Genomic DNA, 5,717 nt, shown 5'->3' on the forward strand with positions numbered 1-5,717 from the left:
CATTGGCCATAAAAAGGCCAATTACAGCGGGTGCTGGCGGGGGGTTTCCTCTTGCTCTCTGGTGAGGCAGGGTTTGATAGAGTTTGTTCCACAGAGATTGGGGCACCTTTCAAAAGGGTACACCAGTGTGTGTTAAAACAAAACCCCCAGTACAGACATCCTTGCCATCCCACAAGCAATGGGCCAACCACTCCCCATTCCTCCTTTAAGCAAACACTGGGCTACACCACCTCCCCACCACCCGCCCCTTCCCAGCCATGCATACAGATAAGGGGGGGACCCTCCTAAAGGGGCTCTCCAGAGAGCCTGCCCTTGGCACATCACCTTGGAGTGACAGTGAACAGGTTGGCACTGTCAGGTTGTCACTGCCAGGAGACAGTGCCTGGGGCACTATTTTGGTATGTCCCTCCACCACCCACCACCCCTTGAGGCTACACTTAGCCTCGTGCCCCTGGCAAGTTCCCTCAAAAGCTTCACAGTTTGCAGAAGTTGTTGTAAACCTGGCTGGTGGGACACATCATGGTGGAAAGGTGGGGGAGAGTTCTTTACCTTGGGGGTTTTAGGGGGGTGGTGGTTGGGCAACTTATGGCAGGGAAACCATTCAAATGCATTTAAATAAAGTCCCATTATGTCACTGGTGAGCAAAATATGAAATCTCGTCAACAAGAATAGCTTTTCCCAAATCTCATGAGATTTTCTCCCCATGTTGCCGTTGGCTTCAATGATGAAAATTGTCCAATAATTTCTAATTTGTGGAAAATGTCCAAACTGTTCTGCAGTTGCGGAGTCACATTTGTCACCTTTGAATCTACTGAAATGGAACAAAATGGAGCTATCACCTGAGCCAATCCAAGGAAACCCTCCAGCTTCTGTATCTGCTATTCTACCCAGCACTTCATTGCAGCACAAAAACCGCTTGAAACGGCAAACAACTTTCAGTCGCACTAAATTAAATTAAATCTTAGCATTATTGGCTGAGCACACACTTCAGGACAAATGGAAAAGACAGATAAATGATACAGTCGCACTGGGTGTGCAACCCCAAGCTGGTATTGGTACAGTGAGTGTGTACAGTCAGGACTCTCCCTTTGTCCCCCCCCTCACATTTCTGGGTGTAAAGCTCGTCGTGCATAGTGTCTGTATCTCAATCCAGTCATTGATGGCCAACACTGAGTCTCCCTATTGTCCTGTATGTAGCTGAAAGGTCTCATGGCAGTTCCTGTTTGCCTTGGTTTAAGTAAAGTTTATGTATCAGTGTCACAAGTCAGCTTACATCAACACTGTAATGAAGTTACTGTGAAAATCCCCCAGTCACTACATTCCGGCACCTGTTTGGGTCCACTGAGGGAGAATTTAGCACGGCCAATGCACCCAACCAGCACATCTTTCAACTGTGGGAAACCAGAGCATCTGGAAGAAACCCACATAGACATGGGGAGAACGTGCAAACTCCACACATACAGTGACCCGAGCCAAGTATTGAACCTGGATCCCTGGCACTGTGAGGCAGCAGTGCTAACCAGTGTGCCACCGTGCCGCCACTCATCCTTCCAGCCCAGGCTCACTGGAACAAAGCTCCTCTGGAACTCTCTGGAAAACCTGCAGTGCAGTTTGGAAACTGTGATGGATATATTGGGCTTTTCTGTTCCCGCACCCTCCAGCATTCAGGGTGGTGACTGAAAAGCCTGTGGCCAATTGGCTTCACTCAGGTCATATCACAGACGGTTGAGCCACAATTGGGAATGAGAAGGGCAATTTCAATGTGCCCTGCCTACTGTAAATGGGACGGCAGACCCAGAAAATGTAATTCATTGAATACTATGGTGCAGAAGAGGCCATTTGGCCCATCAAGTCTGCACTGACCACGATCCCACCCAGATCCTATTCCTGTAACCCCACATATTTATCCTGCTGATCCCCCTGACACTAGGGTTAATTTAGCATGGCCAATCCACCGAACCCACACATCTTTGGAATGTGGGAAGAAATCAGAGGAAACCCACACAGACACGAGGAGAACGTGCAAACTCCGCACAGACAGTGACCCAAGCCAGGAATCAAACACGTGTCCCTGGCACTGTGGGGGACTGTGCTAATCACAGTACTACCGTACCAACCATGGAGAGCTATGAAAAAGACCTTTACTGTTATCCTGTGTCTTGAAGGTGTGTGAATTATTTGCCTGCATTCAGCCTGACTGCTCTGAAATTAAAATTGCTTAATGAGGAAACGCAATCATGATTTGTCAGCAGATCAGCCTTGGTTAGTTGTTGGTAGCTGCTGTTTGTTTTTTGCACAGCTTGAATATCATCAGGAAAGATAAATAGCTAAAACTGCAGGATTGTGCTTACTTCTCATTATCTGAAGGGCCTCATATTGGTCGGAGTTCTCCGCCCTCACCCGCGGATGGGATTCTCCGATTCCGCTGCTCTGAATGGATCTCCAAATTCTCTATTCTTGCTTGCAGCAGCAGGGTGAACGAGATCAGAAATTCCCAGTTATTACAGCTTACATTAACAACATGTGGTACAAAGTGTGTAAAGTACTGCAAACACTACTAACCACTTTTGCTTTGGATTATTGGAAACAAGTCAAAATAAATATCATGAAGTATTCCAATCAGGTTAAAGCTGTTATTTGCTTTTCTCTTGGTCTTAATAAACGTGATTTATGTTTCTGAGTCTCATGGCTTGATATTTTGAGTTTTCACTAGGGAGGTTTATTCAGTTCTGGCCCTGCCAATCCAGAATAGTATATAGGGGAGGTTATGGCTGAGTGGTATTATCGCTGGACTATTAACCCAGAAACTCAGCTAATGGTCTGGGGGACCTAGGTTGGAATCCTGCCAAGGGAATTTGAATTCAATAAAAAAAGTCTGGAATTAAGAATCTACAAATGACCAGAAAACCATTGTTGGAAAAAACCCATCTGGTTCACTAATGTCCTTTAGGGAAGGAAATCTGCTATCCTTACCTTGTCTGGCCTACATGTGATTCCAGAGCCTCAGCAATGTGGTTGGCTCTCAACTCCGCTGAAATTGTCTAGCTAGCCACTCAATTTAAGGATGACTACGGATGGGCAATAAATGCTGGCCAGCCAGTGACGTCCATGTTTCACAGTTAAAAAAAATTCATGGAAAATCTTAATGCTTTATTCACATTGTACAACGATGTACGGTGCCACAATGGTTAGCACTGCTGCCTCACAGTGTCAGGGATCCGGTTCTGATTCCTGGTTTGGGTCGCTGCCTGTCAGAGTCTGCATGTTCTCCCCATGTCTGCATGGGTTTCCTCCAGGTGCTCTGGTTTCCTCTCAGTACAAAGATGTGCTGGGTAGGTGCACTGGCAATGCTAATTTCTCCCTCAGTGTACCCGAACAGGTGCCTGAGTGTGGCAACTAGGGGATTTTCACAGTAACTTCATTGCAATATTAATATCTGCTTGTGACTAATAAATAAAACTTTAACAACAAAGAATCATTAGAACTTAATGCAAAGACCCAATGTCATCACACCAGCCTGGCATAATACAGAAAAGCAGGCAGCCCTATCTATGGTTTTAATAAACTATTCGTAAGTAAGACAGGTCTTTCAGTCTTAATTGACTGAGATTTGACATGGTTCTCTTCATTTCTTGCCAGGCTTATGGCAAAAACAAGGCCTTGGTTAAGAGGGGCTTATGACTGAGTCTTGGGCAAAGAGTCTACTAATGCTGGAGGGAGCTTTGCAAGAATTTCTCCTTTGTAGATTTAGTTCTCTCAGCGTTTCATGAGAGCAATTGAGCGTACAGACAGGGTTGCAGTGCTCATCGAGAACTCACATATACCGGTTGGAACAACTATATGTCCAAGGTAAGGATGGTGTGAGTTATATGAGCGCGGGAACATAGGAGTAGGCCATTCAGCCCATCAAGCCTCCATTCAATATAATCATGGCTGATTGGCCACATTTCCCTACACTATCCCTGTAATTCTTATTGTTAATCAGAAACCTGTCAATCTCCATGTTCACCATGCTTAATAACTGAGCTTCCATATCCCTCTGGGGTAGAGAATTCCAAACAAAGAACAAAGAAAATTACAGCACAGGAACAGGCACTATGACCCTCCAAGCCTGCCATCTGAACTAAAATCCTTAATCTTTCTGGGGACCACATGTATCTGTCAGGATTTGTGCTCTGATCATAGAGTCACAGAATCCCTACAGTGCAAAAGGAGGTCATTTGGCCTATCAAGACTGCACCGATCATGCTTCCACGTAGGCCCCATTCCCGTAACCCCACACATTTATGCCCACTAATCCCCCAAACACTAGGATCAATTTAGCATGGCCAATCAACCTAACCTGCAAATCTCTTGATTATGGGAAGAAATCGGAGCACCAGAGGAAACCTATGCAGACACGGGGAGAATGTGCAAACTCCACACAAATAGTGATCCAAAGCCGGAATCAAACCCAGGTTCCTGGCACTGTAAGGCAGCAGTGCTAACCACTGTGCCACCTGATACTCCCCTGTTTTACAGGAGGAAAACATCCAATCCAGAAATGCAATGAGAAGTGAGAGGGAGGTGTAAAGAAGGGAGAAAATGTTTTTTATTTTGCGTTAATTCAATTTTCAAAACACCAGTCGAATCTTAAAGCCAACTAATTGTCTCACCGATGTTTCGACTACTGATTAATCATTTACATCTGAGGGAGAGCATCTCTGACTCCCGCGTGCTGGGTGGGGGGGAGAGAAAGAGGCCTACAGGGCCTACTCCATTCTAATTAGATTCCAGTTGATGAAAAAGTTATAATTTTTGAAGTTGACAAGCTGGAAGCAAAGTAAAACATTGAATGTATTCAAGAGGCGGATGGATACTGCACTTCAGACAAATGGGATCAAAGGTTATGGGAATAAATCAGGATTAGACAATTGAGTTGGATGATCAGCCATAATCATAATGAATGGCGGAGCAGGATTGAAGGGCCAAATGGCCTCCTTCTGTTCCTACCTTCTATGTTTTCTATGTATGGAAAAGCTACGATGTGAAGATGCTGGCGTTGGATTGGGGTGGGCACAATAAGAAGCCTCACAACACCACGTTAAAGTCCAACAAGTTTATTTGGTAACACGAACTTTCAGAGCACTGCTCTATCATCAGGTGAGACCTGATGAAGGGGCAGTACTCCGAAAGTTTGTGCTACCAAATAAACCTGTTAGACTTTAACCTGGTGGTGTGAGACTCCTTAATATAAAAGCCAACTTGGAAAAAGTTGTGTTTGATTGCACAAAACGCAAGCCCCTCAATTTATCTAGTGCAATAAGATAATGGCCAGAATTGTACCACCTTGCTCGCAACAGAATTGGCGTGGGCAAGGGCACAACAAGGGAATTCTTCCTTGATCTTGGGCGGCAATTTCCAGTCTTGCCCGAGTGAGGCTGTAAAATCCTGCCCAATGTGTTATTTGGAGGGGAGTGGTGATGTTGTTGTAATGCCAGTGTGATCCCATTCATGGCGTCATGACTTTGTACTACCAAGAGACCATGAAATTCAATTAATAAATTTGGAAATGAAAGCTTGTTTCAGTAATGTCATGTGAGTGTACCTTTAAGAAAGGTTTTTTTAAAAAAAATCATGATGCTTGCAGCTGCAATGAAGTCATTGGGAGGTGGAGCTAAGCTGTAACAGTCAGGTGATGGGGCTTTTAGTTTCGTTTGTGGCCATCAGGTGATAGG

This window comes from Carcharhinus amblyrhynchos, chromosome 33 (assembly GCF_965287045.1).
Source record: "Carcharhinus amblyrhynchos chromosome 33, sCarAmb.v2.hapA, whole genome shotgun sequence".
In the NCBI taxonomy this organism is placed as follows: domain Eukaryota; kingdom Metazoa; phylum Chordata; class Chondrichthyes; order Carcharhiniformes; family Carcharhinidae; genus Carcharhinus; species Carcharhinus amblyrhynchos.